This window comes from Dromaius novaehollandiae, chromosome W (assembly GCF_036370855.1).
Source record: "Dromaius novaehollandiae isolate bDroNov1 chromosome W, bDroNov1.hap1, whole genome shotgun sequence".
In the NCBI taxonomy this organism is placed as follows: Eukaryota; Metazoa; Chordata; class Aves; order Casuariiformes; family Dromaiidae; genus Dromaius; species Dromaius novaehollandiae.
This window is the reverse complement of record NC_088130.1, coordinates 21598022-21625868: the sequence shown is the minus strand read 5'-3', so window position 1 is coordinate 21625868 and position 27847 is coordinate 21598022. Positions and strand designations below refer to the sequence as shown.

General features: G+C 39.3%; 2 long non-coding RNA genes across 3 annotated transcripts in view; one reads left to right on the top strand and one right to left on the bottom strand.

Annotated features, from left to right (window-relative positions):
• On the top strand, positions 1-20780 carry LOC135324228 (uncharacterized). Its single transcript, XR_010385584.1, has 3 exons — positions 1-192; positions 14708-14776; positions 20647-20780. It is a non-coding gene; the product is annotated as an uncharacterized LOC135324228 (long non-coding RNA).
• The window catches only part of LOC135324227 (uncharacterized), a 155463-nt gene continuing 143144 nt past the window's right edge, over positions 15529-27847 (bottom strand). The window contains exons 3-4 of one of the 2 annotated variants that reach the window (XR_010385582.1): positions 17412-23649; positions 15529-16265 (exon numbers count right to left, since the gene is read on the bottom strand). This is a non-coding gene — a long non-coding RNA (uncharacterized LOC135324227). Of the gene's footprint in view, positions 16266-17052; positions 23650-27847 lie in introns of those variants that run through there. The other variant, XR_010385583.1, reaches the window with a different exon arrangement.

Genomic DNA, 27847 nt, shown 5'->3' with positions numbered 1-27847 from the left:
AACAACTGGGGGAAAAGGAGGAAATCAAGCTGTCACTGCTGCACAGCATTGATCTGAAAGATGCACTTTGAGGCATCGCTGTCAGCTAACCAGTTTGATGGTGGTAGATCACGGATCGGGGCTGTTGCCAGGAAGGCTGGTGATGTTATTCAGAGGCTGCTGATGTCCAGAGTCAAAAGGACGGCAGTGAGGGTGAGTTATGGGTGTCTTTGCACAGATGTGGATCTCAGATTATATTAATGAGACACAGTTGGCCTAAGCTAGACATAGTCACTATTTGCTAGGGTGAAAGGGATGGAGGTACAGCACTGAACAACTTCTCCCTCCCCATGTGATCTGTATGCAGTGTCAGACAGTGGTCATGAAAGAGGCCCTAGTTCCCTTAGGGAGTTGATAAATTTGCCTTGTCTTCTCTATTCTTCATCTCCTAGACCAGGGGAAGGACATTCTTTTGAGCTGGAGGAGGTATTTCACCATCATGCTGTGGTGTTTTGCTGCCAGACTTCCCTGTATTAACAACTGTGGTGGTCTAGAAACATCTGGGATTCCCAAGTTTCTAAAGATGCCTGTCTCCCCTGGGTGTTAGGAATAGGATGGCTGTTCCTCAAGCCTCAGGGAGCTCTTTAGCAAAATACAGTTTTTAGTATTATTCTGGAGCAACTTATTTTAGTGAATGCTTGGACAAGGAAAAAGGAGAAGTTTATGTGGAGGAGTTACAGTGGAGTGTGCTTTGGGAATGAGAAGATGAATGGGGATTGTCTCATGAAAAGATTGGATGTTTTTCTCATCATTCGTCTTCTAGTAGAAAATTAGGAGACTCATAGGAGTGAGTGTTCACTGTCCTTGCTGAACTTAGGTGATTAAAACAATCAAACCCATGGTAACAGTTTTCCTATACTTTGTGGGCCTGTGGAAGGTTAGAAAGAAATGCTTGGTTTAAAATAATAATTAAAAAGCACCTTCGTAGCTGACTGCCTCTGAAATGTCCATACTCTATCCCTTCTAGATGCTATGTCCTCCATCTTATTTTTCTAGAGCATTTTCAAGAAGCTATCCTGTTACATGCCTATCTTAACGGAGTTCTGATGGGATTAATTCAGTGTTTCAGAAAAGACCTGTTCTAGCTGTGGCTGCTGCTTTTAGTTTTCTTTTCTTTTTTAGTGCTTACCATGACTGTAGGCATCTGTTACTTAAAAAAAAAAGAAAAAAGAAAAATGTGATTAAGGTACCCCCTATACATTTGTAGTCCAGAATAGAAAAGGCCTTCCAACCTCATGACAATTTTTAATGTCCTCTTTTGTCTATATTGTGTAATATTCATATTCTGCAGGATCATCCCCTGTTCATAGCTGCTCTAGTAAATGTTGTTCAGATTGATCCATGGGCAATTAAAAGCCGTTTGGTGGTTGTTTCCTCACCTCACCCTCCTCTCCCAGTGCTGACCGTGACGTGTTGCCACGTCGTGCTTAGGTTGGGCTGTGGAATCACTTCTGAAAACAGTGCTCTGATTCCTCTGGCTGTGGGCAGGAACTGAAGTTATTAGCCCTGTCTCGGCCCTTCTTAGATAACTCTAACAAAGAGCTTCTTTTCAAATACTGGTTTTGTAGATGTTTTATTCCAGCCAGATATATCATGGGACCAAACATACAGTAAATCCCTAAAAAGGAGAAGAGACCCATGTGCTGGAAGGGGTCTACGTGGAAGCATGGCTGCTCCACTAGATAGGTAGCAGTAAGCTTGCATCTTCTCAAAAGGGAAACTTCTTGCTGTAGAACGCACCAATAAGTCTGGTTTAAAAAAATGGTTTTATGCTTACCCTGAAGTGCCAGGAGTTCACATACTAGAGCTGCTTTGTAACATCCTGCAGCCTTCTAGTCAGTTGCTCCAATTTGTCTCCTGCCCAGCAGGGTCATATGAGGAAGGGAAAAGCAGATGAAAAAATACAAGTGTCTTTATTGGTCAGCCAAGAGGCTGGAGAATTGCCTACTGAAATTCTCTAATAACGAGAAAAAAGTTAACAATATACCAGCTTCCTCCACTGCCCTTAGTTATCATGACCCTGCAGTACCATTAACAAAGGTCAGCGGAAAGTCAGCTTCCACTACGGACAGAAAGCAGAGGAAAATAATCTAACACCAAAAACAGACCCTTGAAAAAAAGATTTTAGAAGCACCGACAAAGATCTTTAAAAAAATAAAAGTAGAAATAATGAAAAGTATGTGCTTGAGTAAAGGACCAAAATTTCCTGTAATATTAAGGATGTTACATTGTCCCTACATGTGTTTCTTGGCAATGACGCAGGATGTTCAGGTACAATTTCTGGAGAAGAAAATTGCTAAAACTTAATTCTGTTACTAAAACTTTGCGGTAGAGCTCTTATTAATACCCATATTACTACAGACTTCTGAGACTTGCTCATCAGTCTTTCTTGCTTATCTTATACCATCGTGCTTATCAAATACAAGTATTGCATGTGAAATGCTTTAGAACACTGAATTCAATATTAAAGGCAGAATGCTGGGGTCAGGAAGTTAGAGATAAGCTTCCAAATGAGGTTATGTGTACTTTTTTTTTTTTTTGCTAGGGAGTCCAACTTTTTCATGTATAAGCTGTTCAGTCAGGTAACCAATACCCTGGTGTGAGCACTAGAGCTTTTGGGAGACGTGTGGCTTCCAGGATCCCATTCCGTTCCCATCCTGACATGCTCTGCAAACTCCCTCTAGCCACTTCATTCTACATGTGTTGCGCCACGGCAGACTTGTGTCTGCAACCCCGGCAGCCTTGGTACATTAGGCATTTTTTCTTTGAGTGCCCACTTGCCCTGACCTTGGCAAGGACAGCTACTTCTGACAATTTTTTGGTCACATATGCAAAACTAAAATGTTTGGACACCTGAGGCCAGGCTCTTAGTTGCTTTTGGCTATTTTGCAGCACTCAGTTGGCAGCAAGAAATAAGAGAGTATCTGGATTTGGTTGTCCATCACCTAAGGGTGCTCTTGGTGAATGTAGAGTTGGCATAGATCATCCGAGGCCATGGTTTATATTCATGGGGATGGAGGTGAGGAACAGATGGACTATGCATCATAGCTCTTCTCCGGCTGTGACAGCAACCCCAAATCCCCTCTGATCTATTCTGGTGATCAGGAAAGAATAGCTATACCCTGAAAATAATGAGTTTTAATGTGCTTTTCTATTATGCCCCTTCTCTGCTACATTAAACTGCATCTCAACACAGCAGAGCATCTGAGCTACAGTCAGTGAGTGCCAAATGTTCCCGTTTTCCCCTCTATGCTATTTTTCAAATACCACTGACATCCTTAAAACCCTCACCAAGGTGCTGCTAAACTGCTAAATCCTATTTTGTGCCAGCAGGCCCCAGCCTAAGCACTAATGCCTTCCCACAGCTAATGAGCTGCTAAGAGCTGTATCTGATGTTTGAAGCCCCAGTGATGCTGGGTCCTGGAGTTTGGAGCCTGAGCTGGAAGCAGTCTGGGCAAAAAGAGATATCGCTCCAAAAGGATAGCAAGTGCCTTATTTCCCAAGGTGTTCACTTCATCAAAATCCTAGTTCTTCAAGTATATTCAAAGATTTGTATATATTATGGACCTAGTACACATTCAAAAGAGCCTCAGAATTGCAGCCATGAGGTTTATGTTATAATTATTTCAAAGTTATGTGTTGGTATGGTTAGGGAGATGTCTGGCTTGTCGAATATACTCTCTGCTTGTGTATTCTTACCAGTTAGATTATTTTCCAAAACCCTGTGTTACAAAGACAGAACAAGGCTTTCCTGCTCTTTACGTAACAGATATAATTGAACAAGGAAGGAAGAGCTGTGATCTGGCATATACTTAGTTAAAGCACTTACAGATTCTGCTGGTGTCTTGTACTTACCTGTGACATATCTTTCTATAATGTACATCACTAAAGTCAAGAAAAATCGGGGATCATGTGTAATGATACATTAATTAATACTGAGTTTAAAATTAATTCTAATGATATTTAGTGAGAACACCAAAGGAATTTGTTTTAAGCTTTGTTTTTGCAAAGAATAAGATAAATTAATGATGAGACAGATTGAAGATGGTTAATAGTACTATGTTACCATACTTCTAAAAAATATTGCAGTAGGATAAAAATCACTACAGGCAAAAAAAAAAAAAAAAAAAAAAAAAAAAACTGTAATTGATTTTCTCTGAGAAGACCAAAGTAGTACATTTAAAGTCTACTGACACTTTTAAATTCTCCTCTCTTATCCCCCATAAAGTGCTTTTTTTGTGTGTGTGTTTGTTCTTATTTTGACGGATATTTTAGTTCTTTTGCTCAGGCTAAAGGGAAAATTTAACAAATATTAAAGGAATATTATCCCCCCTCTCGCCACCCCCCTCCCCAAAGAAACTGCATTTCTCTGAGATATATATGTTGTGAAATAGTCCAACAGAGAAGATACCCGTTTCCAGGAGGAAAGGATCATGTGGAAGCCATAAAATATGTGATATAGTTGGCGGAAGTGACTGCGATTGGAGGGTGGTCGTAGGCTGCCCAGTAAACAGACATCTCGGAAATGCTGCTTGCCAATCTGGTTATTTCAAAACCAGTTAGGAGTGCCTGCCCAAGGCTGTCGCTGTTCAGCGCTGAGACCTGCCATGAGTTTGGCACCTCAGCACCGGGTATGACACAGCTGCCCAAGGTGGATCCCACGCAGCGTGCAGCTGTCACAGGAAGGAAGTTGTCGCTGTTAGGAAGTGCTGAGGACGTAAGGATAGCTCAAATCCCACCCCTCTAAAATCTGAACATCTTTCATCGCCATATGCCTCTTTCTACCGGGGCTCTGCAGCCCAGAATGTTTCTTTAGGACAGATGCATGGAGTGTCTAAGTCACTGTAATGCCTTTATGTTGTCTAGGTTGAAAAAAATATATCAAACCACCTTCTGTGCAAGACGGCCTGATCTTGCAAGCATTTTAAAGTAAAATTGTACCCCCGTTTTGGACAAAAAGTTTCTGGGGCGGTTCAGCACACAGTTGGTGTTGAAAGTTTCACTGTGAGCTGGGATACGCCTGAGATCTCTGTTTCTGTGATGGGCAGCCTGAGGTCCATCTCGGTCCCTGGTCTTTCAGGTAGCACAAGTCTTGCCTATCACATTTGAGTTGCGCTCAAAGCTGAGCCATTGCTTCTGTATCCCCCTCTGCCTTTTTTTTATATCACAGGTATGCCAGTGTGATTTGCTGCTATATTTTTCACCCTCATCCTCATACTGTTCCTTAGACATCTCCTTTAAGCCACTCCTGAGGACCAAATACAGGCGAGGTGGACTATAATTGCCCCAGGCAAGCCATCTTGTGTTCTCATAGTAGCCTGCTCAAGGAGTGGGAAAGGCCGTAGGGTCCCTCCTCAGCCTGAGAGTACTTGAACAGACAGCTCATATTTCCTAGGAATATGTCTTAATCCTCCTGGGCCATTGTGAATACAAGAAGAAAGCCTAATTGGAGTCGAGGAGACAGTGAGCAAGAGAGAATTTGGCTGTGCTCTCGGTGCTGAGAAATCTTCTTGGGGAAGAGGGGTTGGTTGGGGAGTCCTGAATTCTCATTCTTGCTTCAGAAACTGCTTATGCATTTTGCATTAGAGTTGTTAGATGAAACAAGAGCTTCGTTAGGAGCAGAGACCAGAATCCAGGGCTCTGCATTCACTGACAGTGGCTAGGACCCTCATGCCCATTCTTTTTTGGCAGAATGTGAATTTTGCATTTCTTTTGCCTTCCTTTTGCACAGTGGTTCAAGCTAACAACAGGATGAAGAATAGTTCCAGCCATGCCCAATGATTAAAGCATGCACTGTGAATTTAGAGGGCTGAGTTCAAGCTATAGTCTGAAGTCCCTAGATTGTTTGTGTCCCATGCCCTGTGAAAGTATTATAACTATTGTACCTTGTGCAGATGGTGGCAGTTGCTGCTTCCTTTCTGTGTCTATTAAACGTAGGTTTTGGGGTTTTTTTTTGTTTTGGGGGTTTTTTTTGTGCAGGATCAGAGCTCAGTACAGCCTTCTCTTCATAATGTTTATAAGTCCCCATTACTCTTCTTCAAAATCAAAATTAAAGTCATTAGTCAGTTAATAGAATTTCTAATGTCTTTTTTTTCTCCCTGGGTAGCTGAATTAATATCCCACGTCCTCAATACCTCCATTGCATAATGATGCTTCACATGCACAAAGCCAAAACTATTCAGCATACACACATCCTGATGATGAGCTGTAACGTGGTTTGTTATACAGATACAAGAGCAGATTTGCTTCTTTGTTTACCTTTTTTGGTAGGACAGCTTTTTAGGAAGATAGGAAAACTGATTTAATGACCCTGTCTCCCTCCCTCTCTCCCAGAATTTTCCCATCACACTTGAGCCTCCTGTATTTCCTGGCTACCATGTATGAAAAGAAATCTGTATTATTTCTGATTTGCTTCCCATATTTCGTAGGCTCCACAGGATCCTTTCCTCCTGACAATAGGAATCTTTTTGGTTGGACAATTTTGCAACATGTTCCTTTTTCAATGTGCTTGTCTTTTAGGAAGTGAAAAGTTCCCCCAAAGGCTGTGAAAGTCAGCCGAAACCAGGGGAGCCACCAGGTATTGCAGGACTAGCCCCTTTATTTAGCAAGAATATTCATGTCTATATATGCCAAACAAACAGCCTGGTTAAAAGCAGTGGAACCATTTCAAAAGGGAAGTTATTGTTTATAGCGAATCTGCAATTTGATCAGCCATTAGTCTTTCCTACCCAAAAGGACTTTCCCCTTGTTTCTTGGAAATGTGCAACAGAACAAATTTAAAATGCATCGTGTGACTAAATTTCTCAGTAACTAAGGTCTACGTGTGGAACTCCTCAGAAAATCTTTCTGCGGGTAGCTATGGTGTGCTTTTGGCTTTTTTCCCCTGTAACAGAAATCTGTAATCGCTTCTTAAGAGTGATTTACAGACATCATGTCAACCATCCAAATCCTTACAAACAAAACTTCATCGATTTTTTTCTAGCATTAACTTCACTTAATTTTCATTTTGTGAGCAATGCACACACATGTTTATATGATCTTGCCTATATAAATACAAAACCTAACTGGCATTCTGGGTATAAAGGATATTTAGAGGAACGTGGAGATTGCAGTTCACACTAAATTCAGAATTAGTTCTGTGTCCCTGAAGTTACAGTATGCTAAATCCATCTATAATGTGCAGAGAAAATAAAACAGCATCCTTTTGTAAGTAATCTGAATTGAAGGTGTAGTTTCTTCAGTTTTGCAAGCATTACAAGTGTCTTTTTAGGACATGCATTTTAAAAATTTTATCCTATCTTGTAAACATAGCATCACTGGTCTCACTCTACACTTTCAGACAATATTCCTATAAAGCAGAGTAAGGTAATTCTATAAGTTACTGGAAAGCATTTTTTCCTGTGGAGTAAATCAATAAAGATTGCTCAGCAGTTTAAAAAAGAAAAAAAAAAAAGTACTTTGATCTACCATATGTCTGGGGAAAACCTAAACCAATTCAGTACAGTTATTACTCTTGTTAAGTGAGTGCTGATGTTGTGCTTTACACTATTGAAAAAGTGGAATACATGGACATTAGCTCAAAAACCTTGTAGTTTTGTGCGTCACAGCAGAATTAGTCTTCCAAATGGCAGAGCTTTGTAAAGAGGAATAGGAATTTTGAGATTCTGCGTAGGGACTTTCCTGTGAAGGGCCAAGGGATGGACTTTGCCCCTCACAGAAGAGAGGGAGACATTGCCATGGCTCCACTGAGTTCATACATACCCAAATGACCACTTATTTCTGGATTTCCTTGAGTTAGGAGTAAGGAAACTTTTTTTCTTGGTCTCCTCACTGCTGCCTGCATCCTTCTCTGGGAGGGAGCTTCACCTTATGGGAGGCCGTATGCTGCAGTGCAAGTGATGAGGTGGGATCACCTGTGACTTTCTGCATGACGTGTGTAGGTTCTCAAGATCAGAATATAAATATTGGCTATAGGAGTTAGAAGTGTAATCTATTCATTATTTCACTCATTTCTGCTGATTGTTAGTGAAACTAAAATACACATTTAGCATTTTTGCTTCAATGTGCTTCTTAAATTAGCCATTTTACAGAGATTCTTGGAATAGCGTTTTACAGCCTAACGTAAATCACAGAAAATATTATCTGATATTGTGCCAATGCATTTTCTTCCTGAAAGTTTTATTCTTATTCCTGGTAATGGCAGGAATAGGAAGCACAAATTATAGTAATCTGAAAGTTTACTACTTTAAAAATTTAGGACTGGAATGGTCATTTGTGCCTACAAAGACTTTACAATTAAGTGCTCTTCAGAGTCATAGATTTTTTTCAAGCCAGAAGTGACCGTTAGACCCTCCAGTGTGATTTCCTGTTAAATCTTATTACTGAGCTTTGTAGCATGTTTCCCTAAAGCCTGTCTCCAGAAAAAGCCTCCAGTCTGGAGCTGAGGCCACCACAATAGGAACCCATTGCTCCTCTTGGCAGGAAAGAGTGACTGGACTTTTATTTCCCTGATGGAGTTTGAGAGGCCAATGAACTTCAGAAATACATACAAAAGGTGGGTAGGGAGGATTGTAAATAGCTCGCATTTGCTTTGTAACTTACTGCGATAAAGTGAAAGTTATTGATATACCATTTTGCAATTGAAATCCTTCTTTTATATAAGGTGCTTGGGGAAGCAAGGGAAAAAAGGATTAGAGAGTGGGCCTTCTCTAGTTCTCGGACATTAAATAATAGATTAATGAGGGTTGGATTACAGCACATCAGGCAGCCACAAAACCAAGGCTGTCTTCTGGAAAGCACCAATACGCATCAGAAATACAGGTGGGCTGGTTATAAGCACAGGACACTGGCTCCCTGGTTGAGGTGCTGTGCAGTATCGCCTCATCGCCTCAGCGTTTGGGGATGGTTATTTGGATAACAGGGGAATTATTCCCAGCACGCTCAAAGACTGTGTAGAAACCCGGCTCTGCTGCTTGCATGGGTAAAAGGAGAGTGGCAATTTCTTAAACCCTTCTCATCCCTCCCCAGCGTATTTGTGCAGTAGGAAGCCTGTGCTAGTCTTGCAAGGGAACTGCATGTTTCTATGTTTTCCACATTAGTCTCCAAATAATCCAAGGGAATAGTGAGTGCTAGCTGCCTTAATACCCCTCTCAAACCTTCATAAAAGCAGTGAAGGTGTCTCTCTGTATGAGAAATACAAGCCAAATTCATACCTGTTCCTACAGGAAGTTATAAATGGGAAGAGACCTGGTATTCTGTGAAGCATCAGTTCATATTATCTCATCTGTTCCAGAACAAAAGTTGCTAAATTCAGTCAAAATTAAACTCTAAACTGAATACGTGCTTAGTTAACTTTATTTTTAACAAATGCATTCAGACTTTCTAAATAATTCCATAGCATTAGCTAGGAAGATATTTAGCACTTATTAAAATAAAAATCGTTGCAATGTTAAAATAGCTCTTCAGGTTTGAATCAGTCCATGTCATTTAGAGTGCTTACTGCTTCTGGGTTTGAAACTATTACAGATGGTCAATAAACTCCAACAAATGTTCATCAGAACTGTGGGCTGACGATTCAGTATAGTCTGGAAGCCATATAAATACTAATGCAGACAGCTGGTGAAATTGCTTTTCTGCAAAATGAAGTGATTGTCAAAAATATCTCCTAGGTTGACCAAGAAATGTGTGATACATTTTCTTTCTTCTTTCATTACTAAATAATGGCAATTCTAACAGATTTCTATTTGCAAGTAATTTTCTTAATGGCTCTGATGCTTTACAGTTCTTAAGAAGATTATATTTCATAAATGTATCAATAGTTGCAACTCTACTAATTAGCAAAACAAATAAATTAAAAAAAAGCTCTATTTAGAGTTGTACTGTCTTTTGCTATGCTGTCAGATGACTTAGTGACACCTGCCAAAGGTCATCCAGAAAAGCATATATCACGAGGCAAGTGGATGTCTCTTTACATCACTTTAAATAGAGACTGTTACTGTTTGAGCTGAGCTACAAATTCAATTCCCTGCAGTAATTTAGGATAAATGTCTTTAGGGATCCTCATATATCCTGCTAGGTCAATTTGTCTTTTAGCACCAATTGAAGAGATACAGTTTGTGGAGACTAATGCCTGGGTGTATTTGAGGAGGCAATGCATTCACTTACCTCTCCAGAGGTTATGTAAAAATCAGTATTTTAGGATCAGTAGAAGGAAATGGAAAAAAAAAAAAAAGGAAAATATTCTGCCACGTGTGGAAAGCCACGATCTACTCCCTGATCACTGACAGTCACAAGTCCAGTGGTGCCCTGTACTGTAATGAATTGGCCCTTGACCACCGAGGTGATGGGAATCCTAACTTGCAAATCTCATAGCGCGGGCATGAGAGCTGCTGGGCTGCCCCGGGACCTGCAAGCGGGACGTAGCTCCAAGCGATGCTGGGCTGCTGGGAACGCTGCCAGCCGCGGGCCTGGGGGAAAGCACCACCCCGGGGAAGGGGTTTAAAACCTAGCTGTGCTGTGTCTGGCAAATTGACTGTCCCTTTTGGTCCTGAACTTGTTTCCCCTAAAGGTTGCTAGCCAGCAGCTTGCTTTTCCTTTCCCTCTGGATACGGCCTCCTTCACCTCCCTGCAATATTTAAGCAAGTCAGATTTTCCTTCAGTGCTTGGGGCACTGTCACTTGGGGCACCGGCAGGGCTCGTCGGTGAGCAGCCGGCTTTCAGCAAGCAGCGAGGCAAGCAAAAGGCAGCCACCTTTTGTGCAGGCCTTGCATCAGTCTAGCGCGAGGTGCCGGCCGTCAGGAGACAGGTCTGTTCTTGCGCTGAGTTTTAGTGTTCCTTCTCCCTCTCCATCTTCTCTCTCTTTGCTGTTACCGACTTAAATAGTTTCAGGGCTTGCTCTCAGGCTTTCAGAGATGGGTTAAATAATATTGGCAATGGGGGAATCAGAAAAAGCTTCCTAACGGTGGATATTGTTGTTGTTTTCATATTAAGAATTTGCACTGAAGATCCCCTAGGGATCTAATATATGAAGGCGTCTTTCTTTTGTGTCTCCTGCCCAAAAGCTATACAAAAAAACACTGATAAAAGTTTTTGAAGGCATCTTTGGTGTCTATCAGAGGTCCCATGGGCTTGTTGAGTTGCTTTGGTCAAATCGTTTGCTTTGTCTGTGTCTCAGTTCTTTGATTAGTAAATTGGAAAAAATTGCACTCTTTTTTTTTAAGCACTGTTTTAGTGAACCTATCTTAGTGCCAAGTATTACTTTATTTCTGTTAATGGCACTACGTAGTACTACTAGTACTTTCTCGCAAAACAAACCACTTGAAGAGGCTCCATTTCCTTTCCTCTCTCCTTCCTCGCTGTTCTAGCACGAGAGTCCTGGCCGTTACTGCAGCCACACACTGTGCTAACTCTCTGCAAATTCATTCAAATAGCTTGGGTGAAACTTATATGATCCATTACACTAGTGCTAGTATTAAATGCCATCAGTGTCAGTCCAAAAATCTGCAGTTGCTGCAGGCATGATGCCATGTATAAGACCTGTTTCATCAGTGTCTTAGCCTAACCGTACTATACTTATGTTTCTGCAGTCTTTTTAATCTCCTTGAGATCAAACCTTCATTGCTTTCCACAAAAAAAAAAGAATAGAAGCATTTGCTTATTATGCAGCTTATTGATTTGCTGAAATATAACATCAATAACGATGATGAAGCCATGACAAAAAATTGCTCATGAAAATAACAGTTGGGAGAGAAAAGAGGTTGAAACTGTAGTAGAAACCTAGAGCAAGCCGTCATTATTTCTTTCCTGCAACAGGGTGCTCAGCAACGTTCCCTCTATAAAGAATTTAGAAAAAGCTGCTCGGCTTCAACTATGCCCTTGTGCATAATAGGAAAAGCTGTCACTGCTCAGCTTTTGCTTTTTAAATGCCATCCATCGTAGAGAAATATGTTAGATACTTTCTGTAACAAAGGAATGTCTGGAAGACAAAAATTCCACCACAGCAACCAACTATCTAATAAAAGATAAGCAAAGCACATCAATTAAGTTAAGCCCATGAGATAAAAATAGGGCAGGAATTAAGTCCCTCAAACTGACACTTCCATTTAGCATGTTCCTGCACAGTCTATGACCTAGCCTGGCTTTATGTGGAGCTAGTAAAAACCCCATGTAGCATGACATAAATTGGGTTTCTTTTAACTTTCTTCTCTCTCTGAAAAAAAATGTTAACCTTTCCAGGATGCTGTAAATAGTACTTCCTTTGAGTTTTAGTAAGACAGATTTTTCAGTAGGAGGTGGAGCTTTAGTCTTTTGTTGTTTAAAAACCTAGTATTTTTACTGTACATTTTTTTACCACATGTCAGAAATTATTCTCACTGCAGACTATCTTGCCTAGCAATGATTTGAAAATAATAATGTGAATAAGATTTTTTTCTTTTTGGCTGTCTTTTTTAGGGAGGGGGAGTCTGAGAGTTGGTTTATTGAGTTGCAAAGGGGTTACAGTGAGGAGGTTAAATAATGGGAAGGAGGTAGAAATCAGCAGAGAGAGCCTCTTCCTTTGCTATGTGCAAATCAAGAAAAATGAAGATGCAGATTTCATCATATGAATCTGGTTTGCCCTTGTGAATGTACGTGTGTGCATGGAGGGAGGCTAGGGGGTTCCTCTGAGATCTGGAAACTAATTTTACCCACCCTGGACATTTGCTAACTCTGAGCAGTATGTGTGTCTATATATATATATATATATATATATATATATATATATATATATATATATGTTTTTTTTAATCTCAGAATGGTAGCAATGAAACTGCTTTTGGTTTTTTTGTTTGTTTTGTAATTTTTCTAAAGTGGCTGATATCAAGTCAGCATGTAAACATATAATTAAGCATTTTAATAGCTCTGCACATGTGCCATTGATCCAACTAGCCATTATGCATTTTACAGGTGCTCATCACCTGAAAAATTACATCCCTTATTTGGAGTCTAAATACTGAGTGTAGCCAAATAACCCTGTGCTGAGGTTTGAAAACATTGTCCTTCCGATTGTTGCAAGGCACAGGAGAACTTCAGGTATCCTGGGACAGAGTGTCAGCTGGTGAAAGCAGCTGTGACAGTTTGCACTAGCTGAGGATTTGGTTGTTTCCTTCCTGTTATTCATGCACAGTTGGAATTGTGTTGTATTTGAACCGTATTGTTTAGGAGCCTCTGAGCATAAGTATGTGATGGCTGGGGTGTGTGTGTGGGGGTCATAGTGCATAGGAAAAGTCAGCTGAAAAACCTGACCACTGATTAGAGCTGGAATTGTTTTCCAAAACATAGAGTTTATATTGCAAAGCTCTCATTGGAAAAATGCACATAGTGCTTACACTAAACGAGGAGATGTGCAGGAAGATCATTTTGTAGCGGGGTTAGTCAATTCGTATGGCAAACTTGTGCTACAGGAGGCAGGGTGCAGAAGCTGACGTATGCGCATTTTTGGTCTGTCTTTTTTTTTTTTTTTTTTTTTTTCAGTGTGACCTTCAGTGTGAAGAAGAAAAAAATTATCTGTTTTAGGCCTGCTCTAATAGCACTGAAAAGATCCCTTTGCTAGTCAGAGGACTATACAGTAGACTGCTTCTGTGGTCTTAGGTGAATTTGTGTTGATCAATAGATGTTGGTTTGATCCAATCTACATATTATAAGGCAGTAGATACAAAGAGACAAATTCTGTTGGCATGCAATTAGTTTGTTATCAAATGCATGTGCATTTTTAAAAGCCAATTTGCCTGGAAAATCTGTTAGAGCTGACAACATATTTATCTTTTGCTAATGACTAAATGGGAATTTCTACCTTTAGGAGAGGATTAAATGATACAGCTGCTTTTCTCTGACCTAAAGTTTGTATTGCAGTTCAATCAGTGTCTCTATTCTCTTGGTTTTAACCTGCTTGAAATTCTGGAAGTACAGTTTTGTTGTTGTGGTGGGTTTTTTTTGTTTGTTTTTGTTTTTTTTTCCAGTTTCGTTCCTTTGGCCTCAGTTTGATTTATATGGGATTTTTGGTTCAGGCGTTCAAACCCAAGGAGAAGAAAACATACAAAGCAGCAGACTTTTACTATATCAGAAAGCATACTTGAAGTTGTTTCCAGAGTAGAAAATTTGTTCAAAGAGCCTAATGACCCTACAAACAGGAAAAAAAAATATGGAAGCCAAAAGAGGGGGGGACGTGAGGTGAGTCTCAATGTTTAATAAAGCACTCAACTTCATGATAAAGTCTCCCCATAACCCATAGATTTATCTTCCTTTTTCACTATCCTTCAGAAACCCTATTTTGGCTGTGTTGTAGCTTAAACAGAAAGTGTCTCAATTCTTTTAATGCATGCCTCTCCTCAGCAGACTCAGTTTAGAAGGGTTTTTGTGCCTCTGCTAGTCCATGGCTCCGGCGGGAAGGCGAGAAACACGCTGCCTGGCCTTCGTGTGTTTGGGAGCAGAGTCTCAGCTAGCTCTGAGGGGAGTTAGCGCTGATTTTTTGCTCACTGAGGAACTATGCAGGGCCTATTAGACCACTTAGAAAAAGCAGATGCAGTGCTTTTATTTCTAGGTCTGTGACTGAGTTGAACAGGCATGGTGACATCTCAGAGAAATAAGGCCTCCATTGTGTTAAAGTTGCGTTTGGTTGTTTTTTTCACTGCAGGGAACAGAAAAGGGAATGGCTGCTGAAGGACTGCATGGCCTACATGAGGAGGAATGGAGAAGCATACCTGTAAGTTTGAGACCACTTATTCAAAATGTAATTGCGTTAGTCAGATACAAAGAAAAATACACAAAAAGAAAAAGGAAATTAGAAAGTACAGCTTGACTGCAAGTGAAAGGAGTCTCCATTAGGCTCCCACTTCATGTGAAGAGTGCGCCACAAGGCAAGTCCCAGTAGCAAAGCAGCACAGGGTAGCCTGAAAAAGGGAGAGGTTCAGGTAATATATTGTATTAAAGCTAACCCTCTGACAATTCACACACCATTTACAGTCACATTCATCCATCTAAAAATCTCCCTTTTTGGTCACCTTTGTGGAGGTAACAAAGTTCTGGTTTATTCAGACAACCATGCATTAATGTCTCAAGAGAAGACGCAGTAGTAGGGTCTTATTGACCTTTTTTGGACCATTCTGACTCTCTTCAGCGTGTCAGCTGCAATGAAACACCTCACGCTGAGCATCAGCTGTAGCATCTAGATTGTATTGATAAACTCCCCATGTAGCTGATTATTTGGCACACAAGTTAGTGCTCATATGTTTGTGGAAATAGCTTTATTTACAGGCTTCTGTATCAGATCGATAGTCACGTGCAATATTTAGCTGAGAACACTGTTTTCAGCCTTTTTTTTTCTGACAGAATAGAAATCCCATATGCTGATGGAGTATTTTGATTTGATCCAGAAGAAAGTTTCTGCTAAAATCAAAAAATAAAATGTTTACTAACTTTTCAAACTGTTAAAAACACAGATTATGGCTTTTGGTCAAGTAGTCTTCAATTTATTTAAAATCATTAGCTTAATCACAGTGTAACAGAGCCACAGAAAACCAGAAAGCAAATATACAGTTTTATATTATTGATTAAGGCTTCAAAATAGTGAAAGGCACAACGGAAAATGAATAACTGGCCATGGTCTCCTGAGACAGAGCCCTTTCAGCTTTTTCATCACAAAGCTGCAGGGGATTGTAAACTGGCTATACACAGATTTTCTTCAAATAATCTATCAAAGAGACCGTCTGACTCCATCAGAAAAAGATCATGAAGAATTACGTATGTTACCCCCTTGGAAGTAGAATGAGTGTCTTCTAGGAAGCTGCCTTTTTAAAAAGAATAAATAAATAACAAAATATTTCATCACTTCCATATAATGCTTTTCTGGAGGAAGATGACAGCTGCTGGTGCCTTTATACTAAATTCTGTAGCAGAGAGCTTCAGAGGTCAAGGGAAGAAGCATGTGGACCTCCCCCCTCCTCTCCTATTCCCCAGAAAGGCCAATGAACTTGAGAGAAAAGAGTCAGTGAAACAATCACTCAAAAATGCAAGAGAACTAGAACTAAAGAAAACCATCTCATTTAAACAAGAAAAAAAAAGATGGTTTATTATGTGACTTTAACATAACACTTAAGTGTGAAAAACTGAAAAAAAGACACAAGTCAGGTAGCGTAAGGATTTGAAATTTGTCCACAAGGAGCAGTGTTCTTCAGCGATGAAGCTCATGAAGTCTATAGAAGGAAAAAGAGAGCAACTGTACTAAAATGGGTATTGATTTCTTTTTTTTTTTGATGTTCAGACAACGTAAGCTTTCGAGACAAATACATTCTTTCACAAGTGAAATAGAATGCTTTCAGGGAGGTGAATGCATTTGCCACTACCTTTGATAGCATACCAAACATCATGGATAAAATCTTAAATACTAGCTGGTTCGTTAAGTGTAAAACCGCACTTAAATCAGGCGCTACCTGGTAAACTTTCACCTAGCAATTACACTTTCTGTCATGTTCTGGATAGTGTCAGTTTCCCACAGAAAAAAGTAGTGTTCGCATTACTCCTTTGAGGCATATTGCATTTGACTTATAACCTAATGAGGTATGATAGTATTAAAAATGCTGAGAAACACCCAGGCTTTTTGTAATTTTTATTTCTGTGCTATCAGGCAAAGAAAACTAAGCCTCATTTGAAAGTTTGTTTAATATATTCCAGTCAATAGGAGCTTTTGGAAGTAATGGCTCTGGTCATAGAAAAGTGCTTGTGGCATGCCAGTATTTAGGAGGTTACAAGATGGGATGATCTGGCACAAACATTTGCAGTTGTCTAAGAATGTTTCTTCTGACAGGAGAAGGCAGGGCACTGTGATTCGTTTAGTAAGCCAGACTAATTCAAACAAAAAGCATTTTATTATGAATAAATGTAAAGCCCCATGTAAAATAAAAAGGAATTCAGAGTGGCTGGGGGAAGTCCCCGCAACATAAACGATTCCTTTGCAAAGTTATAGCTCAAAAAAAAAAAAAAAAAAAAAAAAAAAAAAAAAAGCCAGTGCAGTCTTTTGCTGTATTAATAGGTAGAGGAAATGGAAGGAAGAGAATGATTTTTTACCTCTGTGTATGATATTAAGATGTCAAGATGTTAGGAATTTTTTTTGATGCCCACATTTTTAGAAAAGATATACTGAAAAACCAGAAATAATGCATAGAGTCATAAAAAAATGAATCAAAGGATGAAGAAAAAGCCTTATATCTATTTAAAGAGCTTGAACTGTTCAGCATTTCAAAAAAATTGACAGACAAGTTGGTTACAGGGTAAAAGGACTTTCACACAAACAATTGCACTCTCCAGATAGGCTATTTAGCTAAAATAATTATAATTGATACCTGCAGCAAGTGTGTCTAAACCCTGTGGAAGGGCAATTCTGGGGGCACTGGTGATGCCGGGCTCCTGGCTGCGCAGCCCCTTTCTGCCGCTGGAAGGCCTCTTTCCTTGGGGAGGAAAGCTTTCGCTGACGTGCCGTATCCCTATAAGCTGCCTGAATTTGAATCAAAAAAGTCTAGTTACCCACACGTTACAGCTACTCTGATGGTCTCTTTTGGAGTTAAAACACTCTAAATTTATGCACAGGTGTTGCTGATGGTATAATTCAGAAGCAATTGAATTGCAAAGTAATAGGTGGGAAATTAATCCAAACAACAGACCCTGGTACAAGCAAGATAAAACAGGAAAAAAACAGCAGCTCTGACTCAGAATTAAGGCTAATTTTATCAGGCTAAAAATTAGTGAAAAATGTGTGTGTGAGCAGGGGACCCTCATAAAAAGAGCACAGTTTTTATATACATATATATGCAAAGTGAAGAACATTTTTAAATCTTCATAGCCAAAGGTGTGACAAGTTTAATTGTCTAAGGCATACTAGCAATACACTTTAGCATCGGCAGTTGCCGGCTGCATCAAGATTATGTATTGTGTTCAAGGGTGGTTTTTTTTTTTTTTTTGGTAACCTAGCAAGCACCTCGCTCAGATAATTTCTAATGAACATAGTTTCAGATATGCTTCAATGCTTCATACACTTTCATGTCTAACACCTTGATTGAAATGTGAATTTTTTTTTAGGTTAGATCTAGACAAAGTGGTATGTTTTATCTCTAAGCCCAGGTACCCTAAACTGACAGCATAGTGGACCAGGACTGTGTCAAAATAGTCCTTCAAGCACAAGTTATTCCTCATGTGATGCAAGCTAAGAAGAAGACTGCTATACATAACCTTGGCTCCCCATACATTATGACCCTGGATGGGCAGTGACAGAACAACCTAACATCTGACAATATAAGATGTATAGCTTAAGAGCTTGTAGAAATATACAGTATTGCAAGGAGCACATATATTTTAACAGATCAGCATAGAAGAGAATAAGGCATCGGAACGAGGGAGAGGGCTATTATATGTCCTTTGGTATGATCTGGTGTTTCTCTCTTTCAGAGTAAGCTGTAGAGGTTGCTACAGATAAAAACATACTTTTCTGTGTTGCTTTAATTTATACTTTAAGACAGTGTTTTAACTCTAAGACACTGTAGAACCTATACATGGCTTTATATCCTCAGAAGTAGAGTCACTCTGACATGAAGTGAAAAATTTTTATTTCTATTGAGTATGCTGAGAAGCAAAAAGGTATATTCTTGCAACTGCGCTCTGAGTCTGATTTAAAGTCTTGTGACTAGCCTGTTTAAAAAGCCAGCCAAACATAAAAAGAGCCTTCTTGTAGCACCAATGATATGCCAAGAAACTGCTAGAGAACAGCCTGTTACATTATTATAATACGTTTTATATATATATATATATATATATATAAGCACTTTCTTTTTAAGCTTAGAATAGTACACAGCAAATGAGCTTTATAGTTCCTATGCACATATTCTTTTTTCTTAAATTATTTCAAATTCAAATTTCCACTTTTCCCCCTCTCTAGTTGTGTGAAGAATTACCATGGTGCCACAGATTCAGAAGGCTCGGTATAGCTCAGGTTTTGATGCATGTCGTCTCCTGCTGCACTACTATTTATTGAGGCACTTACCAGCAAGTATCTCACACACAGTGAAAGAAAACAGCCCATCCTGAAAGATTTGTAGCCTAAACACGCAGGTTCAGAAAAGATCTGCTCATTGTCATACCTTTAGGCACATATCTGGACTGACACAAACTGCTGAACTCGTAAAGTTTTGCCATCATTGGCTTGTAGTTTGTCTCAGGTTCGTTTGTGGGCTGAGTCCCAAGTCACCCTGGTTATATACACATAATGCACACTCGTTCATTTTTGCTTTTTAAACAGTCAGCAGGGCAGAGATTTTTTTCTGTCTCTCTGATGCACAAATATATGACCAGAGGCATGTTCTCCCAATCAGAGAACTGCAAAATATATTACTACCTTGCTCTTTCTTTCTTTCTTCCCAGCAGACATCATTTCTCTATATTTAGAAGCCATTTGAAAGAAAATAGAAAGGTGTACAAAGGAGCAAGTGTCACACCAGCAGCCCTAGCACTGTGGGCCGGGAACGGGAGCACCCAGAGCACCGCGGTGGAAGTCTCCACATGAGACACCGCGACCGTGTCTCGGGACTGAACCAGCAGTTGTTTATTCAGAAACAGTTGTCAACTTACACTACAGCTGCTATAGGGCACCAGCATTTAACCTTTCTTGCCTCCTGCCAAGTCTCAGAGCTCTGTATTTTATTCTATTTCCTGTCATCTTTGACCTATAAATTGGTTTTGTCACAGCTTCATATAGAGCACAAAATGCAGCAGTTTCTGGAAGAAGCGGTCTAGGGCTATGATTGTGAAAGGCACGTCTTTGCTCTGAGGAGACTAAGGTAAAGAAATGCAGTATTGTATAAATGCACAAGGAAAGGGCTCTTTCTTTACAGAAAAATTACAGAGGCAGCAAAATTAGGCAAAGCATTGCTAAGTCCCCTCTAAAACAGACATCCCTGTGCATCCCTGTCAACTACACAGAAAGAAGAGGAGAGCGGCCCTATTAGGCTTACGCTAGCTGCAGAGGTGGCTGGAGGCTTGCAAAACAGCTCGTGCGCCTGCTGTGGTTGTTAGGCACCTCTCCAAATTCCTGCAGGCTTGAAATGCCAAATGGTCCGTAGAGGAGCTACCTCCGCTACAAACAACACCGGAAAGGTCAACCATGCCATGTTACGAGACAAAAATTAATGGGCCGGGCGGAAGGCTGCCTCTCCAAAGGGTTTCTCAGTAGCTGGGTCAAGTCACACGCCGCCGCGGGGGGAAAACAACACAGCCCCTTCGCAAGAAAAAGAAGTCAATGGCTACCACTGATGGTGTAGTGTGTTCATAGCACTCTCCTCAGCGAGGCCGTTCTCGGGTCTCAAACAACTTAGGCCAGCAGTAGTGAATCAGCCTGATACTGCACTAGAGGAGGGGTTTTCATTTTTTTTGGAAGAAAACTTAACTCTATCAAACAAAGGGAAAGAATCTAGTGAAATTTGAGGGAGTATAGTTTCTGAATTATTTGAATTTATCTCCCTTTCACTGCTTTCATGGCATTGCCACAGCGTGTTTTCCTCTCTCCCCTCTCTTTACTGTCTCACCGCGAAGTGCCAAGGAGAGTTCAGCATGAGAGTCCTGCTCCAGAAAGTTGTTCTTCTGGGGAGAAGAAATTGTCCTGAAATAAGAAATTCACAAGGAGAGAAATCAAAACATGCTCCACAGGAACGAAAAATAACACTGCCAAAATACATGAAGTGGATGACAGCTGTGCAAGCTGCTAGAGAATCAGTTAAGTGAAGAAAAAAAAAATCAAAGAAATGAGCAAGGTAGGTTATTTGACTCTGCTATATTTAGGATGCACCAGAACAGGAATCCTGTCTTAATATTAAATAGTTTTCCTGTGAATACTTTACAGTGAAAACAACCAACACCAGCAGAGGCTTCAAGCAGAGAAATGACAGTAGAAAGTGAGCACAGTGGAATCATTTGGGCAAGAATTATGGTGTGGTATTTTTCTTTCATTTCTGCCATTAATGCTTTAAACATAAGATTTTCACCTCAAAAATGGACAATAGAACAGGCTAAAAAGACTTCCGTAATTGTCCGTGGCCTCCCTTTTCTACTGTCAGAATTGGGATACAATAAATGCCTGCTATCATTATATCTGAATTTCCCCAATGTGATTAAAAGCAATTTTAAACAAATTTACAGACACAGAATTTTTATCTGTGGCTGACAGAAGACATCTGTCTCCCCTCAGAACTCAATACTGTATAAATTCTCTTACAAAAGCAATACATTTATATATGGTCACAATATCTCTGAATTGTATTTGAAAGATGATTGAAGATCCCAATAACTTGATCTAGTTTGGAATTTCCTGTAAACAGGCAACATATCATAAACATCTTCTGAGAACTGGATTCAATAATTATATCATATTTTGCATATGAAAGAATCACATTAAGTAGCTGTGATCTGTGAATAATAATAAACATACTGCTGTACTACCTATTACTGCCTAGTAGATCTGGAAAAATAGATGCGGGATTCTTTTCTTAAATCAAATACAGGTCTTTTTTTTGCATTTTAAGTATTCCAGCCATGATGGAAATGTTTATTTTTCCATGTACAACCTGCAAAAGAAATGCCTTATTCAAAAGTTTGTCAAGCACCACTGAAAATATTTGTCTGTTATATGCCTTCCTTTGATCAATTCCTCTGATAACTGAAGCTGATAAAGAATATCAGATACCCAGTTCTGCCCACTGTCTCTTTACCTCCATTTTCTGTGTGTAACTGTTAAATTCATTGCTTCTGTTCAGATCAGATTACCATTATCATCACATGAAAACTAAGAACATACTGGAGGATTGTTTGGCAGGCATGCAATGTTCCCTGCAACTGTTCTGGCCAAAGTTATCTTTCAGTATAATTCTTGTTAGCAATAAGTCTATGTAGCTGAGAAACCACAAGCATAATGACAGATAAACATGCTAGAGGCATAGGTCACTAAGATTTCATTCCCACCCAGGCATAGAAGAAGGTACCATCACTTATTTGCTTCAGCTCTTACCTTATTTTTCAGACAGAAATGCATTATTTTTGGTATTTATTTAAACAGCTGTCTCCTATTTTTTACCTGAGTGGAAGTATCACACAATATTTTTTTTCCTCAGAGTCATCATATCTTTGGTTATGCCATTTGCCTTTCCCTTAGCAGAGTTTCAAACTCATTGAACTTTCAACTACTTGGAACAAAGAGAAAACAATTAAACAACAACATTGCAAAGTCCAAATTTTGCGGTCTCTGCCTAAACACTGTTGTTCTGAAGTCCTGGCAGCCTTTTTTTTTTTTTCTTCCATGCAAATAAGGTTTGATCAGGAGGTTAGATATGATGTGGTGCAACAAGCAATCAAAGTCAACCTGTCAGACCAATATTTGTCTCAAGTGACCAACCCCGCAGGAATAAAATGCTCCTGTCAGTTTCAAGATAGAAATTAGATTTATTTCTTTTCTTACATGGAGATTTTCTCAAACTAGGAAGAATTTGTTTGACAACCTTACGTTTCAAGGCATATCACAATAGCATTAGTGTTACATTGCATGTTTTTGCAATGCATTTAACACAATACAAAAAAAACTTATGATCTGGCAAAAATTAATAAAATAGTCGTATTTATTTTGATCCAAATCTGGTGTTTCTTTACCAGATTTGGATCAAGTCTTTCACCTGGATTTAGAATCAAGTGCTTGCAGTCCTTAGTCCTTGTTTTTCACCCATGACTAACTCTTAATATTAACTGCATTTCATGATTTTAAACAGCTGGGTATCAAACAGCTTTCAGAACTAGACTTGCAAAGTAGATTATTGAGGCCTGCGAGGTCTGCAGCCTCATTCATTTAGAATGGGAAGGCCAACACTAGCTTTTATTAAAACAACACCAAGAGCATTTCTTGGTTCTTTTCCATGTGAGGATTAGCATTGAAGAGCAGCTGTGGTATGTAGATTGCACTGGTTCAATGTCTGTTACTCATTGCTCAAAAGGCAAAACAAAAATCTATAGATAAGGTAGCATTTGAGACTGATGAAAGATAAGAAAGCCTGTGAAAGATAGCAGACTAATCTGTTAGTACCTCTGTCTTCTATGAGACCAGTTAACAAGCAGCAGAGGTAGAAAATTCTATTAGACTATCATCAAACTTTGTCTTACCTATATCTTTAAACTATCACGGCTACAACAACATAATATATTACTCCTAAAAAAAAAAAAAGATTATTCTGTGCTGTTGAGTAAGCCATCTTGATTTTTGTGGAGAACTCACCAGTTTGCAGTCACAGAGGTTAAGGATAAGGGAAGGATAAATTTGTTCAGAAAGTCCTGAAGGACCATATTAAGGATAATAGCAATGAGGGCTGTAAATCTCCTAAACTTACAGTAAAAACCCATGAGCTCCTGCACCAACACTGACTGACATCACAAAAACATCCCAGTGTAGTTTGTCTTCACAGAACTATACACAGTTTATTTCCAGAATTTACCTACCTTGGCTATTGATCTCGGTAGCTGACAACATCAGGAAGACTATGTACCAAGCACATCTGGAACCTAAAGTGCAGCAAAGAAAAAGAAAACAGTGGGAAAAGATTTATTCTAGGTTGTGAACCTTCGTATTGCATGAGGAGTACTTCAGGAGAGGAGGAGAATTTCTCTCTCTTTGGATGCTTCCTATCCCTTTCCACTTTCATTCCATCTACAAAATTACATTGATTATCTCAAGTATGGATTCTTGGTTTCAAACAAAGAACTCCAGTTCACGAGGAGCCAAAAAGTTCTCAGAAGGGCTCCTACCGCTGAAAAATAGCTAGGCGTTAGAGAGGGACTTTTCTGTCTGAGATGGCGAATGGGGATTGTGTCAGTATGCAGCTTATACCCTTTTCTCCTTCCCTGGGTCCTATAGACTTTATGATACTCATTTTGTAAGCATTTTTTTTTGTCTATAAGGATAGAATTAATCTTAATTTAATGGCAAATCACAGAGACACAGAGCAATAATTGAGTGATTATTTGGTTCTCATTACAGAAAAAATAAATTTTGGAGGAAGAATACCTGAGAAAGAGGCAGGAGTTCTATATAAGCAGCTTGAATTGCAGGTAAAATGGTTAAGATCTACAATACTATCTGGACACCAGTATTAACTGATTCCAGAAAACACTATAACCACCCTATACCTACCGAGAACAGTCTACCATATTCATACTAATATTCTGCCACTGTAGACAAAGGAAAAAAATACACTTCTTATTTTTAAAACAAACTTTTGCTTAATTTTTTCAGTCAACTAGGCACACTTTTTTTTTTTTTTTGAGTTCATTAGATATTTAAGCCACTTTACAAACACAAGACTTAGACTTGGTTCTATAATTCCTTTCTACTGTCATGTATAAGCTTGCCAGGCACTATTGGATCTACTTTGTCATTCACACCAGTTACAAAGTAGAGTTTCATAGCTGTAGCTGCACTAAATAGTATTATGCTGATACAACCAGAAAACTATTTCAAATAATCTTCCAGATCATGCATGAACAAGAATATAACCCATAAACCAAATCAACAATAACTATAGGTTAATAAAACTCACCTAGTTTTATCCAGCTGAGAGTTAGGTGCCTAGTCTAAACTGATCAACTAGATTGCCTCTTTCATTAATAGAGAAAGACAGGTAATTTCAGCAGGTGAGTTACCCATCTTAAAACAGGATGTCTAAAGTAAATGGGATAAACTGCCATCTCATGGTTGATGAAGTTTTTTTTTTTTGTCTGATATTTCAAAGCAATTAAAACTGAGAAGATGAAATTTCTGGAAAAAAGAAATGTATGTATCACACATCACAGTTATCCCAAATGTACCAGCATGAAATACTATATTATGTTCCAAAATTTCATAAAGTGCCAATGCTTCACTTGAGGAAACTCTTTAATAGTCCTGGGATTCTTGAATGGAATAAAACAGAACATAGCTGAGCTGAGCTAACCATAGCAAGTCAAGGGAACAATGAGCTCACTTTTGCTCTGTAAAATTCACTTACTCAAAAAGAAATCTAATTGTTATGCCTAAGGCGATGCTAAAAGTAAAAGTGAATTGTAGCTATAATGCAAGACAAACATACTGCAGATGAAAGCGGTACTAATGAACTTCAAAGAGGCTCAAGAAACTTATTTAGAATTTGCTATTGGTTCATTTTATAAAAGGACTAATAGACCCACAAGTAAAGTAGCATTGAAAATTCTCACAAACTTTTGTGGCAGAATTAATTTCACCTAAAGTAGCCGCTTCAATCTAAACTTAAGACATCTAGACTAGTTGCCAAACTCCCACTGTAGTCAAAGGAAAAGAAACATTTAGTGAATTTCCAGAACAAAGTTCATCACAATCAACTCCAACACTCTGGAGCTGGCTTTTTATCAGCAAAACATCACGTCTGTCTTTGTTTCTTTGTTTCCTTTTTTCATCCATTATATAGGGTTTTGATGCAAACCTGCAGTTATTCCTTTCTCAATCCTTGACCTCAGTAAAGTCATTTCAGCTTTTCCAAGCCTAATTTCTGCCTTTGGTGAAGTTAGGCTGCATAGCCATACTGATGGAGCACTTTATATTTCAGAGAGGAAAACACACCATGTAATTGTCATATCAATTTGCTACTTTCTGTATGGATTATTTCTCCTTTATTTCTCTTTTTATATTTCATTTGCACTTCTCTGTGTCACTGCATTTCTCTTATGATATTTTTTGCCACATGCCTTCCCTTTCCCTACCTCTCTCAAGCTTTTTCGCCCTCTCTGCTGACTTCTTATTCCTTTGCTGCCAGCTTAGCTCTCATTCAAAATATGTTGGGAGCATTTTATTGAGACCATGGTATTAAATATAAGTGCTTACACAAAAGGCAGATTCCTCATAACACCGAACGAAAGCAGAGACCACAGAGACTCATATTCTAATCAGAACTGTTCACGCTGCTTTCTTGACCTTTGTTTCAACTAAGCGTAGAGATAACATTTAACCATGCAAAGTTTTATAAAGAAAAGAAGAGATAATGCCAGCACAGTAAGCAAAGCTTCACTGTATTAGCACACTGCAGAATTGTGCTTGATTTCCATTCCTATCGTAGAACATTTTTAGCCCCAGAAAAGAAACAATAAGCATAAGAAAAGACTAGAATGTAATACATTCATTTATGAGATTCTATTAACTCCCCGGTGCTCTCTTTCAAAATCAAAACAATAATGATGGGTTACAGAAAAGTAACCCCTCGTGTTAAAGGCACTGAATTTATTAAAGGAGAAAAAGCTAGTTTTGAAACAAACCCCTAGTTGTGCCATCTGCTAAGCTTCTGTAGATCTACTGCTCTGTGGTCTGGCTGAGATTGTCTCAGAGGAATTGCTGAAGTAAAATGGTAATCCACCTCATCATAATCTGGATTGGTTTTAAATTTTTCTGACATAAGCAACCCTCTAAGGAACTTCTCAGTTAAATAAAGTTGTCTGGAGAGCTCTGTGCTCCAGCTCTTTCCATTCTGTCCTCATCTCAAAGCATCCCTTTCAACTGCTGAGGGGCACCCAGGGCAGAGTTATCACAGCTGTATTCTTATACAACCCCACAGCTTGCATTCAAGGCCGAAGAAAAAGAGCCTCTGCAACTGCTTGAAAATACCTACATACTCGCTACGCGTGTTTACCGGCTTGCCTGCTGGCGTTTCATCAGTGTTGGGAGGGTAGTGCTCATGAATCATGCCACTGCATATGTGCGCTAAATTTTTCACATGTCAAAAGACAGCCAGAATAGGCTAGCCTGAAGGACTATCTATCTGTATCGCTGTACTGAAAGGCAACCATTATGAGAATGGACCAATCCACAAATGTGGACTTTCCTAATGAGTCAATAAATATGGCATGAACTCTGCAGTATTCTTAGAAATTCTTGCCCTCAACTTTTGGAAGATGAGATTGGTTTGACATCCCTGTGCAGCCAAGTCAAGAATAGCCAATCTCCAGCATAGTATCTACACCAACGAGTCACGCAGCCTGTAGCTTACTCATTGGTCCTTCTCTTCCCAGAGGACTTTTTGCACATATTTTGTGTGTAGCCAGATGAGATGAAGGTTTACATTACATTCTTGACCATATGACTTGGGATGGACTTGCAGAACCACATCAAGTGACAAAGGCACTGATCTAGGTAAGACAGTTATGTATGCACATTGGTCAAGTAAGAGTCATGACAAAAAAAAAAAAAATAAAATAAAATAAAAAAGGACTTTTAAGTAATATGTACTGGATCCATACTATCAGGAAAGCCAAGCTCCACAGGACCACTTGATTAATCTGTATTGCAGTAAGGTATTGTCTAATAGTTCCCTTTAGCTATATGTCATCGTGATAAATGCTCTTTAAAAGAAAGATAAGAGTAATGTATCTAAATGCACCTAGGTGGGCTGAGGAAAGAGAAAAGGACAAGTGTATGAGTTCTTAGGGAGGGGTGGGAGGGGCAGTGAATCGATTCTTAGATCCCAAGGAAAGAAATATCGACACCGATTCAAAATGATGAATAACATGTAAAATACTGAAATAAAACTTGTTGGATTTATAGCTCCTGTCAGTGCACGGCATCAAAGCAAAACTGAAATGAGACAAAAATATCCCACATATTGACTGGCTTTTGATTCGGGGGAGAATGGAGGAGAGAAAAAAAAATCATCAGAGATGTGGAATGAACCTTTTGTTACTGCAATCAGCCAAACTACGCTCT